Raw genomic sequence first — 17079 nt, 5'->3', positions numbered from 1 at the left:
TTTTTCTTTTTTCCCCCACGTCCCACTCCCCCCACTCCTTAAAAAAATCCGTCAAGAAAACGGCACAAAAAGAAATAATCATTAAAAAGAACCTCCAAAAGAAGGAAGAGAAAAAAAAAAAGAAAACCACCTCCAAAACCGGCCTCGGGGGGCTCGGCCCGCGAGACGTTGTCGCCGCACGGGCGGGCGAGGAGCGGCTCGGGGCGGCGGCGGCAGCCGCGCTGCGGTGAGCGGGGCCGGCGCAGAGCGAAGCCGGTTCTGGAGAGCGGCAGAGGGAGGAGCGCGGCCAGGGAGGAGGCGGCGGCAGCTGCCGGGCGGGGGAGGGAGGGAGCGAGGAGTTCCCGGGGGCTCGGAGCGGCGCTGCGCTTCCCCCCATCCCCTCCTCCTCCTCCTCCTACCACCACCCCCCCGCTCGCGCCCGCCCGCCCGCCCGCCGCTGTCCCCGCGCTGCCGGGCCGGGGCTCAGGCCGCCGCCGCCGCCGAGCCGAGAGCGGGCCCTGCCGCTGCCGCCGCCGCTGCCGGGCGCTGCGCAGGTTTGGAACGCGCGCCATTTTGTGAGCGATAGAAAATCCAGCCCGGCCAGGAAGCGCCGCGGATCCGCCCGCCGGGCCGGGCCAGGCCGGGCCGCCGCTTCCCTTCGCCGGCGCCCGGAGAGCGAGCAAGCGAGCGGAAGGTGCGACGCGGGCAGCCCCCGCCGCCGCTGCCCTCCGAGCGGCACCGGCAGCGCGGGCCCGAGCGCGGCGGGGCGGCCGGACTGCGGAGCGGCGCAAGAGGGAGGCGCCGTCGCGCCGGGGCCGCCGGCCGAGGCCGGGGGGAGCGCTCGCCGCCCGCGAGAGGAGGCCGCAGCCGGGCCGGAGCGCGGGGCCCGCCGCCCCCGACGCGGGTAAGTGAGAGCCGCCGCAGCCGGCGGCGGGGAAGCCGCGCAGCGGGACGAGCTGGTGCCACCTCCCGGCCCGGCGCGGCCGAGGGGGGCGCAGCGCAGGGGGCAGCTCCGCTGCCATCTTAGAGAGAGGAGGAGGAGGTGGGGAAAGCGCCGGGGCCCGCCGAGCCCCCGGCCCGGGCCCGGAGCGGCCGTTGGGGCGGCCGTTGGAGCCGGCCGCCCTCCATGGCGCTGCCCCCTCCTGGGGCCGGCCGCGCATGGCCGGGGGCAGCGGCGGCCGCTGCGCAGCGCGGAGGCGGCGGCCTCTGCGGCCCGGGAGCCGCTGCGGGAGCGGCGCGGAGGGCGGCGGGCCCGCGCAGGGAGCTCCCCTGGCTCCGCTCGCTCCTGTGCGCAACGCCCTGCGGCGGGCGGGCGGCAGCCGCGGGCCGGGCAGAGCCGGCGGCGGCCGCGGGATGGAGGAGTCAGCTGGGCCGAGGCACCTGTTGTGCGGCTGGTGCCCCCCGTGCGGGCCCGCGGCGGAGGCACCTGTGTAGGCGCTGTCAGCTGGGCCGGGCCGCCTGCGGGGCCGCGCGGGCACGGGGGCGGCCGGCCGTGGCCTGCGACCTTCCAGGCATCCCGCTTTGTGTGGCGGGGGGGATTGGGAGGGCATCTGACGCGTATGCGGCTCCCCCTGCGGAGTGGCCTTTTCCCCCTTGCCCACCCCCGAAATCTCGAAACACCGCTAGAAGTGCCGCGATTTGAAATGCCGAGGTGGGTGAATCTCGGTCAGCTTTGAAGTTTTCAGTTTAGCCTGTCCAAGGAGTAGGTAGGGGCTCTTTGGTCCTGTGTCTGGATTGCTGCTGTTACTCAGCTCCTGTTACTCCCCAGTCATTGGTGGAAATAAACATTCATTGGTCTTTAAAATTAACAAAGAGGGAATATCTGCCTACAAAATAAACCAATGAGCATGTTTTTGACAATATACCATCTTCATCCCGATGGGAGTGTGCTGGTAACTTTTGCCAGTAGTCACTTTTACATGGATATTATATCCCAGGGATCTAGATAAGTAGGAGTTAACTTTATATGATTGTAGATCAGTTTCCTTAAGAAAAGAAGGGTAAAGCTGAAGAATACATTGAGAATACCTGGTGATAAATTATAAACTTCTTGTTTGTAGTAGTATTTAATTATCTGCCTGTAACTGGGCATAGTTTGATTTATGTCAATGGAATAGTCTGTAGCCTTAAGAAGTTTTGGAAAAACGTGTTTTTCCTTTTCTTCTTCTTCCTTCCTGGCGTCTTTAGTTTGGATATTTTTGGAAAATTACACTTAATAAATTTGGAATAATAATAATCCTGAGATTAGTTTTTGAGTATGAGCTGGTATTTGTCTGTTAACTATTAACCGGATATATTTAGCGAAACTTGGGGGGAGGTGTATAGATATATAGAGACTACTTATATAGAATATGCTGAATATTTTGGATCATTTGAAGTATTTAGAATTAGAACTTACTTTTTATTTGCAGTGTGAAGTAGGCTGTGTTGTGTTGAATTTACATTTTCTTCTGTGAGTTACAGATTCTCCCGAAGTCTCTGAAACTTAGCAAGTTTAATTCATGGATTTTAAATATTGTTTGAATAAAGTAAATCTATCTTGTTCAAAATTGATCATAGTCTTAAATCAAGAGGACCATTCACCTTCTTAAATTATAGTGCATGTATTATAATTGTTTTGAGGCTAATAAATATGAAAGACAATTTGTTACATCAGTAACAATGTTATAGTTACTGAATCAATACTTAGGAGGATTTTGAACTTGTCATTGGGATCTCCCTTCTCCCATGTTGGACAGTTACAGAGAAACAGAAGAAAGGATAATTTTACCAAATAGTAGCCAAGAATTTCAATGCCACTTTATGAATAGAATTCTATTAGTTGTGCAAAATAATGATGTAGTAATCAGAAACTTATCAATTTATCAATATGTAGGTTTTGCCCAGGCTAGCAGTTTGCACATGATGGTCATAAATGACTTCTAACACAACGTTAATAGGTTACATAGAATAGCATGACCACTGTCAGGTGAAAACTGTGTGCCTTGTCTAAGTTTTTAAAGCTAAATTTAACTTAGGCATGGTTGCTGGCATATATATATCACATTTTGGGATTTTAATTTTGATAGGGCCTTGCAAAGAAACTTCTCTGGGTTAACTGTATTATTATACTGTGCCTTAAGGGACTCATGGTGAGATTCCCCCTGCCCCTCCCAATCTTATCTCAAAAGAGTTAAGGGACAGTTTAACACGGAACGTGAAAAACCCCCTTTTCGGTTATGCTGTCAAGTGTGGAAACTATACCAGCTGGTCACGTGGTGGTATGCAAGATAACCAATTAAAAGACCTCATAAAAAGTCTGGACTGAAATACATGGCAACTTAGAAGACTGAAACGCACTCTGACCAGAGAAGCAGTGGGGTTATAATTACATACCGTCTTCAGTGTTTCTCTGAAAAAGCTTTCAGGTGTTTTTAACTCTGACTACAGGATTGTAGGTTGAAACTTTTTGTTTTAATTTACATTCTCAAGTAAGAATTGAAAACTGGTATATGCTTTGTTTTCTGTATCATTTTTAATAGTATTTGAAAAGGTATTCTCTGAAAGATACTAAAATATTTCTCATAACTTTGTTTTGTTGAATCATGGGAGATTAGTATAACTTCTGAAATACTTTTGCATATGGATAATGTTGTAGAATAGGATTGAGAGAACTATCATTTTTGTGTTTATAACTGACTACAATGGATTATTTGTTAAGTTTTTTTTTTATAATTTCCTTTTCGGTAAGTTCTTTTTCTTATATGTCAGAATTTTACTGTTAACCAGACTTTTAAAAGTCAAAGGACTTGATATGTGTATGTAGTGAGACTTCTTCTTTTTCCTACAAAACTATTTGAAATAATACAAAAACTTTTCCAAGGTAACATACCTTTCTTGTAAACTTATGAGTGTGTGTGTGTGTGTGTGTGTGTATGGGAGGAAAAGCAAAAAAAGCCACCGTGAGAGGGGGAATTCTCTTTTCCTTCCCCGTGCTCTGTGAGTTCTTCCAGAGGAGAATTCAGAGAACTGTAGAAGTCTACTGATGATTTAGAAATCCCAAAAAAAAACTTCTGATAATTAGAAACAACCGTTCCTTCCAGGAAGGCATGTTTGACATGTGCAGTTATGTTATACTCTCTTTTGAAGGTGACACAAGTACCCATAGACTAATCAGCTGCATGTAACAATTAAGGTAGCAGTTTGTAATTGATGGCCACAGGTTATCTCCTCCCCTTGTTGGGAGGAAGATAAAACTCTGTTTTGATTGTTTTCTCCAAGCATGACTGAGGAAAAGTTAACTGCTAGTTCAGACCTATTTCATTGCTTTAGGATAGATCTTTGGTACATATTTAGCTCTGGCCTTACTGAGGTTTTAGCTCCATATTCAAAATACAAACTTGGTCCTGCATCTGTGGGTGCATAAACATGGCTTTCTTGGGTGAGATGCCAGATGAGAGAAGGAGCTTGGCTTTAACTTTGTCTGTAAGGCAGGTAGTCTGAGTCATTCACCAGAGCGTCCCGTTACTTCCATACGGTTTCTTTTCCCCTCTCTCCTTTCCTTCTTTCCCCTTCCCTCTCAATTGCCAAGAAAAAGGTATTTTTTTTTCACTGTTGGTAAGGAAAGTGACAATTCACTGCAAAAGATAACTGACATTATCATATCCTCAGGAATTGCTGACTGGTGTGTCCATATGATTTATGGGGAGAATAGCCACTGAAAGGCTAGGCAGGTGAAGGAGACAGGCCCCAATAACCCTGCTAAAGTCGGTGTAGTGTGAATACTTTGGAACCTTTATTAGAAGTCTAGAAGGCAGCTGTTTCACTTACATTGTATGACAGACTTAATTAGTTTAATTTCAGCTTAAAATCATTTCTGAAAATCAAGAACACTAAGTTTTTCTGCAGTTCAGGTAACCTAAGCAAGCTGTTTTTGTAAACAGTCCTTTGCAAGTTTTCAGGCTCCCAATATTGTAGTAGCCTTAAATATCTGAAAGTGAAAGTGAATAAATGGCAGTGAAACTCCTTAAGTGACACTGTTTTGTTGGAGCTGTGAGAAACCAAGCTTTCAGTTTCCATAATACATAAAGTTCCAAAGCTTTTTGTTTTCTTTCTTTTCCTCAAAATGCAAATTGAGAGTAGGCTGAGTTTTGGGTCAGTTAAGGGAAAGGTTAATAATGTATTAATGTATGTTGAAAAGTTTCCTCTTGCTTTTTAATAGCAGTGTGAATGTTGAAATAAGAAAGGAATGGAAATGCATAAGTTGATATCCAGTGATAGGATTACTGTTGCAAATGCAATTGAAAAGATTAAGGGTGAATTTTGGTGAGGTGCTGAAAAAGATCAAACTAGTAGAATACTACCTGCCACAACTATGATTAACCAAGTACATTTTAGCGATTAAAAGCAACTAGCCAGTGAAACTTCCAAGTCCTATTGACCTAACCTATTGCTTATCCCATTCTTGACTTCTTGGCTGCAAACACAGGTAGCTATCAACTTGTTCAAGAGAAACTGCGTTTACTTATAAATGCAGAAATCTTCACTTGTGTTTACACAGTTAACAGTAACTTCTCATTTACTTTGCTAGTGGATATGTTGCTGAGGAGTCAATCAGAGTGCAGCACATTCACTGCCTCTGAAGGGGAAATAGTTTTGTAAGGAAGGAGTAAAAAGAAAAAATATATATATTATCAGGTAGGGAAGTGCAATGCCCAGTCCTTTATTTTTCAGAACACAATAAATTTCCTTACATTGACCTCTATTTGGTCTCTCCACTAGTCACTACAGCTTTTGTTTCTATGAATAAATACATAACCATATGTATTCTTGTTATTCTCTCTCTCTCTCTTTTTTTTTTTTTTTTTTTTAAATGCAGGTTTTACTGAAATTAAAAACAAAATACACAGGTACGTGTTTGATTCCAGCCAAATCAGTTTTTAATACACTTTCTTTGAAAATCCAATTGACAGTAGAAGCTCAGTGACTGTTCTGGATCATTTCTAATTCTAGCTGTTTTGTTGCTCTTCCTTAAAATGGGTAAGCAAGAATTAATATAAGGGTATGCAAAAATTGTGAGTTTGTGTTTGAAATAAATTGTTTTCTGCCTTAATGCCACAAGAAATGCATATAAATCTTGGGGGTTTCCGGTTTTTCTAAAAGTTACTTGTTAGAACTATGAGAGTCTAGTTTCAGAATAGCATAGGCATGGCACGATGTTCACGAGCTGAGAAGCCTGTGTTTCTGTTGTTAGGGTGACTTTGCTGTCAAAGTCTTTGTGCATCTTCAGAAGTTCAGATTTTTATGGTAGGCCCTATGCAATGAAGTAAGTATTGCTGCAAATGATAGATATGTACATTATTGCTCATAGCTGTGTTCTTTTTTCCACTGAAATCAGTGGCATTTTTGCCAAGTAAAGTTTTTGTATGTACAAACAAGAACCTTTAGGCTACAACCTTGTGTTACACCTTCTTTTCCCCCGAAATATCAGAATCACTAATAGATGCAATCTGGGGAAGAGGTCCGTTGACTATGGACACACATTCTTATACCCCCTCGAACTTGCCCTGAAGGTTTATTGTTTTTAATATACAGTGTGATTTGCAGACTTAAATTCTAAATGAATTAATGTCCTGTGTGAAATATGTCTGCTAGAGAAAGCATCATAAATGATTCAGCTATGTTGAGGGCTGAGTGGAAAATATATATGGTTCTGTATCAGAATTATGGTTGAAAGCTGTATCATAAGGGCATATTTAGAACTGTTTGGTTTTGTATTGTTGGTCTGCTTAGAGACCCTAGCTGGAATCTGATTTCCAATTTGTTTTGTGCTGAACAACATGAAGTAAATAATTTTTTTATCCATTTAATCAGAATTTCATGACTTCGACATGCTTTTCCATTCATTTGTAATGTTCTTCTGGATAGAATTTCTGTTACGGCATTATGTAAATGCATACATGTTTGTGGATTGCTTGGCTTCTGGTCAGGTAAATAGAAAGAGTTTTGGGTTATTGTAAGTTGATAGCCTCCTGTAGTGCCACAATTTAATGATACAAGGTCTAAAATTTAATAATTTAGAGGTGTAAGTAGAGTCATTAATGGTATCTCATGTGGTCCTTAGAAGAGGATGTCTCTCTTGTCTTCACAGGATTTATACAGGGTTATTCCCACCTGTGTATTTTACACATTGTGCAGTCAAGATTTGCAGTTCACGATGTCTGCAAGACTCGGTGTTCAGTCTTTTTACCCATCAGAACGCTGGTTTATGCATCTCTGTGGAGTTACATTAGCCACAGACGTGCTTACAGCGTGGACGTTTCTGAAGTTTATGAGCTTAGTTTTAAAAGCTTTAGAAACACAGTTGCACACGCAGAAGCAGACTGTTGGAGTAGGAGTACTTAGCTGCCTTAGTTTAGTGGTTGGTGATAATGTTAACCGCTTTTGTTGTCAGTTTAAAATTGATGCTGATTTTGCTGTGGTGGAGATTTATAAACTTCCCTAATGCTTTTATTAGATATAAGGAACCACTAGAATTGGAAACAATTCCTAAATGTGAATGTAAAGCTAATACTTGTTACTTCATTGCTTAATTTGCATGCTGCCAGGCAATTGCAGCAAACTAAAGCACTATTTTTGAGAGAATATTTCTGTTAAAAAAAAAGTTAAGAAAACAAGAGGAACATACTGTCCCCTGAATATAGACCCATGTTATATGCATTACCCCTAGTCTTCTGCTCCTGACCAAGAAGCATTATATATATATATATATTAAAAAAAAAAAAAAAAAAAAAAAAAAAAAAAGGGCTAAATAGTTTAGATGCCTCTGGTATGATAAAAGAACTGCTAAATGGAGAACTGGAGTATTCCCCATATCATGAAACTTCTTAGCACTGAGAAGTTAATAGTAAACTTACATGCTTCAGTGCAGGAGATTTTTTTTTCTAATTTTGCCCAGTTTTCTGATTGAATTCAGAATTTTTTGTATGTGTGTGGAAATTATTTCATTGGTTTTAGCTTATATTTGTTGCCTTTCAGTATATGTTTCCAAGCTCTGTTATGGAACAGGGGGACTAGATGTTTTTAATTGGCATTCTTTTTGTCATTAATCATTTTATATAGCTTTACCATATCTCCCTCTTACTTTTTTGTCTTTTTCTTCAAAAGTATCATCTTAGGCTTGTATGTCTAAATCAGTATTTTGCTGCATTATTGGTCTTCACTCTTTTCCTTTAAGATTTTGGAAGTCTTGTGGTTCCTACTTTATTGAGATGTGAAAATATGCAGTTACTTTAATCACATTGTACAAAAAGTTCAAATTTAAGACTTGAATATTTGAAAATTTTACCTTTAATATTTCCTGATAGAGGATTCTCTCTATTATTTGGGCTGTTACTTTTCTTGCTTTGCCCTGCCCCATCCACCCCTTTTTTTATTCTTTATATGTTATCGCAAAGTGTTTTTTGCATAAAATAAAACTTGATATCTGTGGATTGAGGTAAGATGGAAGTTTAAGATACATTTTTATCAAGCATACAGTGGGCCCAGAATAAAATTGTTATCTGTTAGTCATTTACACACATAAGATATATATTGAAACCTTTAAGCTTCCAGATGCAAATTTATTTAGTTATTTGAGGAAACCTTGTATACTGTACGTTATAAGCATGGGCTTTCTTATTGTGTTCTAGTCATGTGTATATCTGTGGAATTGCCTTTGACTCAGTTGTTTCTATAAAAATTTCCAAATTAAGCTAAGCACTCGGAAGTATGACAGAAATGGGGAAATTATCTCTTGCTTTTGCTGCCTGTGCTGCCTGTGGCCCAATGCAGGTCTGAAATTTCTTTAACTGGCTTAAAAAGTAGTTTTATTTTCTAATGGATCTTTGCTTCACTCATTGTATGGAATGGATAGTACTTGAGAAAGATGCAGCTCTTCAGTTATAAACAATTTATATATATTTGTGTGTGTGTGTGTATATATATATATATATGTAAGGTACAAATTGTTAGCAACTGCACACTATTCAGACTTTGTGCTTTGTGACTTTTCACTAGATTTGCCCATGGATATGATGTTTTAATATATGAATCTAGTAAATGCCAACAGAGTATTTCAGCATCTTGTGGAAGAGAAATATTTTTCTGTGATTAGATTCTAATGCCCAATAAGACCAAAAAAAAAAAAAATTTAATGTTATGTATCTTGCTTGTTGATAGATAACCTGAAGGACAGAGTAATCACCTCCTCCTGCCCTCCTTCCCCCCAACAACTTAGGTATTTCATATAACGCTTAATTTCTTCATGTTGCTTTCCATATGCAAGAGCAATTTTGGGCTTGCTAACAGGAGATGAACGCATATTAGTAGCTGGGTTTTTAGTAGGGGAGATGAAAACAAAAAAGGGTAAAGTGACTTGCCCATAGCTACACAGTGAAGCAGAGGGCAGAGCTGAAGGTAGAGGCTTAGGTCCTTTTTGTATTAACAGCAGCATGCTGAGCATTTACAGTTACATTTGAATTGAGTTTATATTCCGAGCGCTTTGTAATTTAGAGCAGTAGTCTGTCTGTCTTAAGGTTGGAGAGTGACTCAGCATCTGCAGATAGCAGTTTGCTCACAGAATTTAGGATTTGTTTAGAATTTTGGAGGAATTAGAGTTACAACTCACCTTTCCCAAAAGGAATTCACTTGCCTTAGGTATGTATTTGCTTGCAGTCTTTTGCCCTGTTTGATACACATCCCTCAATTTCTGGAAGAATTAATGGAGTAATTCAGGAAATAGTGTAATTCACTGCGTAACTCTGGGTTTGTTTCTACGTGTCATCCTAATATACTTGATGTGCACCTGTTCAGTGAATAAACAGTGTTGGACTCTGTCGGTAAAAGTTGTGTTGTAAAATATGTAGAAGAGGTAGAACTGATTGTTAGGCCCACCTTAATTTAAACATTTCTTAACTTAGTCTTTGTTTTGATAGCAGTTACGAAACTTTCTTCATGGAAGGAGAGAGAGGCATACATTCTGTTCTCCCAGTTTGTATGATGGAAACATCTCCATCTTGCTAGTATAAAAGATCACACCGCTCCTACCTGACCTAGTAGGTTAACTACAGCATCTAACACTGATTTCTCAATTTTGAGTCAGTCATGTGACAGTGACCAATCTGGAGAACGATAAGCTCCATACTCAAGAGTAGAGCAGTTGTATTAAACACACTTTAATATACCTTGGCTTGGCTGGCTTTTGTGAGGCAACAGTGGTGAAGGGTCTTAAATTTGACTTTTCTACAGTAATAATGTTTTCTGTGTTTTAATTTCAGACGATGAAACCTGTCATTGAGTTATGAGTTGCTGCTCAGTAGCATGGCCAGTGAAGGGAAGCAAGTTGACAAAACTGATGCATAGAGACACAAGCTATCGGTCTTTTGCAGCTCAGTCTTTGCAGTGGTCAAAATGTTTTGAATGTGGGGAAATTTGGAAAGACTTTGTAATCTATTCTTTCATCCAAGGCAACTTTATCTTGCAGCATGAGATAAAGATGGTAAGATGATAATGTATATTCAGTGTGAGAGAACACTGAGGGGTTTTGGCAGCGCAGCAAGGAACAGCGATGTGGAAGAAAACACAAGCAACATTGACTCTCTCCTCTCTTCCCTCCTACGCCAGCCCATTCTCTCCTTCCACCCACCCAAGTCTGTGCAGGCTTTCCTGAGGCTAGAGAAAGTTGCTCTGTTCTCCCCCAAACTATATCTATGCCAGACGTGAAATAGTAGATAACAAAGAAGCAAAACATTGAAACGCACAACTTTGTTTTCATGCATCATTTGCAAAAGGACGTGAGACATTAACAGTGATTAATTTGGTGACGTTATGTGTGTTTGTTTTACAATGTTAGTTATCTAAATTGAAGTTCTTGCTGCAAGATGTAGAGACACTGGAGTGCTTTGAGGGGAATAGCTGAAAAAGCAGTTAACAAGGCAAAGCGTACAACAGGCAGGCCTCTGAAGGCAGCTACAGCTTAACCAGTTCCCCTTCCCTCTGGATTCTGGCTGCTCGTTGCCACCTGCTTTGTGTTGGCACAGCTGTTTGTAAGGCCAGCCAGTGAATCAGACTCTGAAACTGAGTTGGCTGAAATATATAATTTTATATATATAACATTTGGGTGTGTGGGGGCGGAGAATCAGGTTACTTTTCAGGCAGATCAGTTCCCAGACCCGGTACACTGTGCTGCTGCTCAGACATCTGACAAGATAATGGAGCGGGTTGTGTGGGTGGACAGGCACAGGGTGCTTAGAAGAGGCAGGGCTTGGGTAACTGGCTCTGGTAGCACTGTTACTTGATGGAGAACATCCCTCTGAGGGGATTTTTGCCACCTTTCGTGTAGTAAGAGAAGTACACAGAGTCCCTCTCCTCTCCTTCACTCTCCAGCTGCCTCAGACTCTTGTTCACTATCTCTAACTTCTGTGCCTACTCTCTAACGCTCCCTCCCTAAAGCTGTCTGCTTCTGTGCACCCTGACACGTGCTAAGTCTCTCCTGACAGCCTCTCTCACTTGATGCAGCACATTCTTTCTCTCCAGCTCCTAAATCTTGCTTGCGCACAGTCTCTTAACACTCCTGCTTACTCTCTTCATCCGTCTCTCATTTGGCTTTGAGCTCTTTTGCTGGTGTTCTCTCTCTTGTCTTTCTTCACTCTCACTTGTGCATTTTTTTCTCTTGTTCTGAGGTGTGCCTGTGCCTTAAACGTCTCTTTTACTTTCTCTTTTGGCTCAGTCCATTGCTCAGTCTTTTGCTCCCTTTTTTTTTTTTGTCTCACTGGTTCTTGTGCTCTCTCCCCTCTTCTAAGAACTACACTCCTAGTAGGAAAAATACTTCAGGTTTCAAATAGAAAAATCCAAACTTTGAAACTCAAAAGTTTTAATTTTCTGTTTTTGTGAATGCTGTCACAAAGCAGTATGATATATAGATTTCTTCTAAAATCTATATCTCGTGCTTCTGTCATTTTTACGTGAGCTCTGTCCTACTGTAAGAAACATACATGCATGCAAAATATGGATTGTTTCTGTTTGAAAAAACTGAAAGGTTATTTGAAGTATAGGATGTGAACACAACTGATGGATAGCAGAAGCTAAATCACAGAGCAAAAAAGTATATTTCCCCTGTACAGAAAGGCACAAAAAAAAAAATCTTTCTTTTCATGGTATCAACCTGATTACTTAAAGAACAAACTATCTCCCTTATCCTGCTCCCAATTCCAATACCCTTTTGGAAATGCCATGTTTGCCTGTCCTCTTAAGTAAGGGATCAGAGCTGCTGCAATTACTTTTGTTTCACTTCCATGTATTCGGATTCAAAATATTCTTCTTACTTTCTTACATTTTACTGATAACTGTTCACCTGTTTGGGAAAGTAGCTCTGTTTAGTTGAGAAGATGGGAATCCTGATTCCTTAATATCTCAGTTGTGACTTGATCCACATTTTAATGATCTAAAGTTACCCCAAACAAAAACATGGAAGACAGGACAATATACTTAGGCTTTGCAACAGGAGGAAGCAGGAGGCTTGCTTTACGCACAAATGACACCTTAAATTTTGTATTCCTGCGTGAGAAAGCGCATGTACGCAGCACTCTCCAGACTTGCAGATTTTTGTTGCATTAGGTCAGGAAGTGAAGCAGCGGTATCAGAATGTGCATGGTGATCGGCAGATGCTCTGCTGAACTACAAGAATCGCTTTTGGAAATGTTTGCTGGTCTCTTTCTGCTTAGCAAGTAAAAGCATTACTTAAAAATGCTGCATCTTTAGTGACTTTAACTACTATTTATTTATTTATTTATTTCGTTCATGGCTTTTGGCGTGTGCTAAGCAACGTGGCATTGCTCAGTTAGTGAGGGTAGTTGAGGCTCCTTGGTCAAACAAGATTTTAGGTACTTTGATGTTTAGTGCTTGTCCTCTCCCCTGTTTTTCAGCAATCCATTGCACTTTTCCTAAAGCCTTGTTTCTCCTTTTTTTTTTTTTTTTCTCCTCCGACTTCCTGTGGGTTCACTATTCTTTATTTCAAAACTTCCCACTTTGTCTATCTCTGCCTTTCAGGATGTCATCCGTTTCCTTGACCTTTTCAGGAAAGGGAGGAAAGCTGCCCAGTGTTTTCAGGCAGTGGCTGTGGGACAGACATGCTGTACAGGTTAGCGTGTCTCTTGCTTCTTCCTGAACACAGAGGCGCCATGAAGAAGGTCTCCAGGCTAGTAATTCCTGTAAATCCAGTATGAAGCTAACCTAAAATATTTTTGAATAAAAATCTCTGAGCAAAACAGGGAGAGTAGGCCTTGACTACTCTGCAGTGACTGCCACATGATGAGGGTCTATCTTCCCTCAGCCAGATTCAGTGTAGCTTCACCAAAATCCACCAAGGTGTCTTTTTCTTAAGCTATGACGTTTAGGACATTTAGGTCCTTTAAAGGACCTTAAGATCCTTTAAGGTCAATTCAGACTGTCTCAAATTAGCTGTACTGAATTCTGACTAATTTCCAGAGGTGGCACTATTTTAGTTTAAAAAAAAAAAAAAAGTTGGGAAGAGGAAGTTCTGGTTCTGTGGCTGTCACAGGTGTCTTTCTGTCTCCTCAGGTTGGAAAGGAAGATGTTGGTGGTGTGCATCTTGTTAGAAATTGGGCAAGAGCTCTGTTATGACCAGCTTGACAGCTGGATTGTCATGTTTAGTGTTTGCTTTTTGTCTATGCTGGAGGCAGGGAGTATTGAAGGGATATAGCGATAGTTTCCTTTAAGCTGCAATCAGTCCAGTTCATGTATGTCATATGAACTCTGTAATTGCTGTTTTCCTCATCTCTTTTGTTGTGTCCCTACAATTTTGCTCTGCTGTTTCAAATGTGACTAGGAAATTTGTGTCCGTGTATTGCCATGTGCCAAAGAGGTGGATGCTCAGTGTCAAGGATCAGTCCATTTCAGCTTGCTAAACATCCAGATCTTCCCTTCCCAGTGCATGTTCAAAACCTAGTAAGCAAACCTGAAGTGTGTGTGGTGTGTGTGTGTGTGGGTTTTTTTTTTTTTTTTTCCTTCTTTCCCCTAGCAGTGAATGCTAGAGCCAAAGTAAGGCAGGCAGCAGACTCATCCTTCAGGAGTGAGGAATGGGAAAGGGAGGCATTGCTGGCAGGAGAGGCACTCCCAGTTTTCTTTCTGGTAGCAGCAGACTATGGGGATTGACTTGACCATCATGTGCAACTTTGTCCTTAGCTTTAGCCTCCCTTTACAGCTGTTGGGGTGAAAGTGAAGTGCTTCACGTTTACTGTGGTCTGAAGGTGTGTGCAGTTCATTACTGAGGATCATCTGACAAAGGGCAACTTCTTACAAACTTGATTTTTGAATTTTGAAGCAATAGCTGTCCTGTTCAGATGGAGTTACCTTATAGATTGGTTGCTGCGACCTTTTGTTGGATTCTTGAAACTTCTTCTGCATTAAAAAAATTCTTGTTTTGGATATTGATAAGCAGGAAATAGAATACACATAATTTAATGGTGATGGCAATTGGGGATTTATCTTGAAGGTTTTTAAATGGTTAGCTCTTTTATGGGATAATCTGTACCTTGCTTGGAAGATGAAGGCTTTGTCAGGAATTGCTCAGTGAAATTGTGTGCTACTTTTGTGGAAGGTCATATTAGATCATGCTAAGCAGCCTCTGGGCGCAGTGGTGCGCTTTTGTCCGGTTTCATTTCTATTTGTAACGCAAGTGGCACTAATTCCAACTGGCAGAAGAAGTGTTCTGGAGTCGGTGATGAGTTACCTGTAACCGTGTTTTTTAGGGTTACTGGGCTACCATGTGTGTCAAGTGAAATTCCTGTTCAGTGTGATAATAAATATACCAGGGAAGCTTTTCCTGGCTGCTCTGTATCTATACTGTATCACTGTTTAGTACTGGTGCTTCTTGTGTGTGCCTGTTCCTGTAGGAGTTGAATAGGGTGTTTGAGTTGTTCTTAATAGATTGCAATATTGTTAAATATTCACCGAAACTTTGCAACCTGTGCAGTTTGGGATGCAGTATCTTGCGATGTTTACTTTAGGATTGTGCTTCATGTCATAGATGGAAGCTAACAAAATAATGAAGAAAACAAGATCTAAACATTTTAAATCTGCAAATGAAGGCATTTTGACTTCATCACTATCTTATATAAAAAAGACTGAGCTGGTTAATTCGTCTGCTGCTTCCTTTATGAGAGTTTTCTGGGTCAGTGGTTCCCAAACTGGTGAATGGGACTATCAGCATAAACCAGCTGCAGATGCAACTTAAAACCATTTCATATTAAGTTAAAAATTATGATAAATTGCTTGGTACTTTGTTCAGAATTTTCAGAGATGAGAGTGGTCTATTCTCAAAAGTATTAGGACTGAAGTTCCGGAGTGAATGATATAGTTATTTACAATGTAGAATTGAAGAAAGAGAAAAACCTTAAGGCATGTTTTCTGTGGATCTACTTGGGAGGTTACTCATTACCCTAGTTTGCGTTGTGGAGTTCTGTGCATTAGAGGTTGCCTCGTCAACATGATATGAGTGTTATAGTAACTTTCTGCTTCAGAGGTGACTTAGGAGTTGTCTTGGTTGATACTTCCTTGTCTTTCCCCACTGAGCCAGCTTAAAAAGCTAAACGTAAAAAACTATCAATGTAAGTAAGCATAAAACTTCCCTGCCAGTGTAGCTGCACGGAGAAATCCTAGGAAGAAGAGTGTAGCCTGTGTTTAGGGTGTTTCTTCTAACTGCTAGTGCTGAGTTGGATCAGCTTGTGTAACCATCCAGAATAAAGTTACATAATGTGGTATAGACTGAGCTGGCAACCGTTGGCACTGAAAGGCCCTGTTCCTCTAACCTTGTGCTGAGCCAGGTCAGTTTGCCAAGCCAGGAGGAGATGAACCTGGCAAAGAGGTGGAAGGTTTTGGGTAGAGTTAATGAGTTGGTGTGTTTTGCTGTTTGCTCTACATTGGAGCCCTCACAAGAAGGGGCAGGAGTTGGTGTCTGGAGGCTTGGGATGGAGGGAGAGGGCAGCGGCAACCTGACCAATTGTGCCTTACAACCAGGACTGTTTCCCTCTGAGAAACAAAATTGCACTCAGTGCTCTGAACACTTTGCAGAATGGGTTTCTAACAGGTTTTGCACTCAACAGGGGAAGCACCCAGCTTATTCCCAGGTGATTTCTGATTTACAAGTTATTTTGTAAATTCCATTCCTACTTTTCTGTAAGGTGCTGGTGACAGATTTAGAGTTCTGGCTCATAACCTTATTCTGTAAGTAGGCATCTGAACTATTTTTAGAAATCTGTGGAAATTATTTAAAACGTAGGTAGAGAAGGAGTTGGTAGTTTCATCATTTATGATTTACAAGTCATTAGAGCACCTGCATTGTCTAGAAATGGATCTTGGTTTAATGTGTTTCTCGGCCTGAGAGTATCTGAAGTCACATTTTTCACTTCCAGGGAGAACATCTGGCTTTTCGGATGTTTTTGGTGATCATCCTTGATTCCCATTTAATCTGTGGCATTGTATAAAAAAGGAAAGAGTCATGGAACAGAAGGGGAGAAGAGGAAGCCTGAATCTCCAATCCAGTGCTCAGTGTGCTTGCCTTAAGGGAAGAAGAACAGGAAATTTCTGGGATTTAGTCAGTGTTTATGCCTCTTGGAGGAAGTGGCTCCAAGCAAATGCTTTATTTTCTCAGTGCAAGGATATTAAGTGAATTGGGTAAATGCAGCACAACTACCCACTTAGGATTGGTGCATGATGTGAGAAATATATGTAGAGAGTGTGGGACCATACAGATGGAACACAGAATACTTTATGCCAGTAGAATTATTTTCAACTCATTCTTCAGTTATTTGTAAAGGGCCTTTAACACAAAACAATTTATATGGTGCAATTAAGTTAATTATTTGAAGGATATAATCTGGTAAATTGTGTGTCCTTGCATTTTCAAATCTGTGTAATGAAATACAAGTACTCTGCAATAATTTTGGAAAAGTTTGTGAGTGTATGTATGAAGTGCAACATGATAAATCTGTTGTATTGTGCTTTTGTTAGGCGGTGTCTTGAATTTTGAGAACTGTGTTTTTCCTTAGCTCCTCGTAAAAAGAT

The 17079-nt window shown here is 41.5% G+C and overlaps 1 protein-coding gene across 1 annotated transcript in view; it reads left to right on the top strand.

Annotated features, from left to right (window-relative positions):
* The first annotated feature begins 458 nt into the window (after positions 1-458).
* Positions 459-17079, top strand: part of DYRK1A (dual specificity tyrosine phosphorylation regulated kinase 1A) — a 77013-nt gene continuing 60392 nt past the window's right edge. Inside the window, exon 1 of the mRNA XM_088539357.1 lies at positions 459-883. The gene's annotated coding sequence lies outside the window, so the exon portion shown is untranslated. The remainder of the gene's footprint in view (positions 884-17079) is intronic.

Source organism: Tinamus guttatus, unplaced genomic scaffold (genome assembly GCF_059628265.1).
Source record: "Tinamus guttatus ecotype Peru unplaced genomic scaffold, ASM5962826v1 Tinamus_guttatus_pri_ptg001602l, whole genome shotgun sequence".
Classification (NCBI taxonomy): Eukaryota; Metazoa; Chordata; class Aves; order Tinamiformes; family Tinamidae; genus Tinamus; species Tinamus guttatus.
The sequence above is the reverse complement of the archived record's forward strand: the minus strand, read 5'-3'. Positions and strand labels throughout refer to the sequence as shown.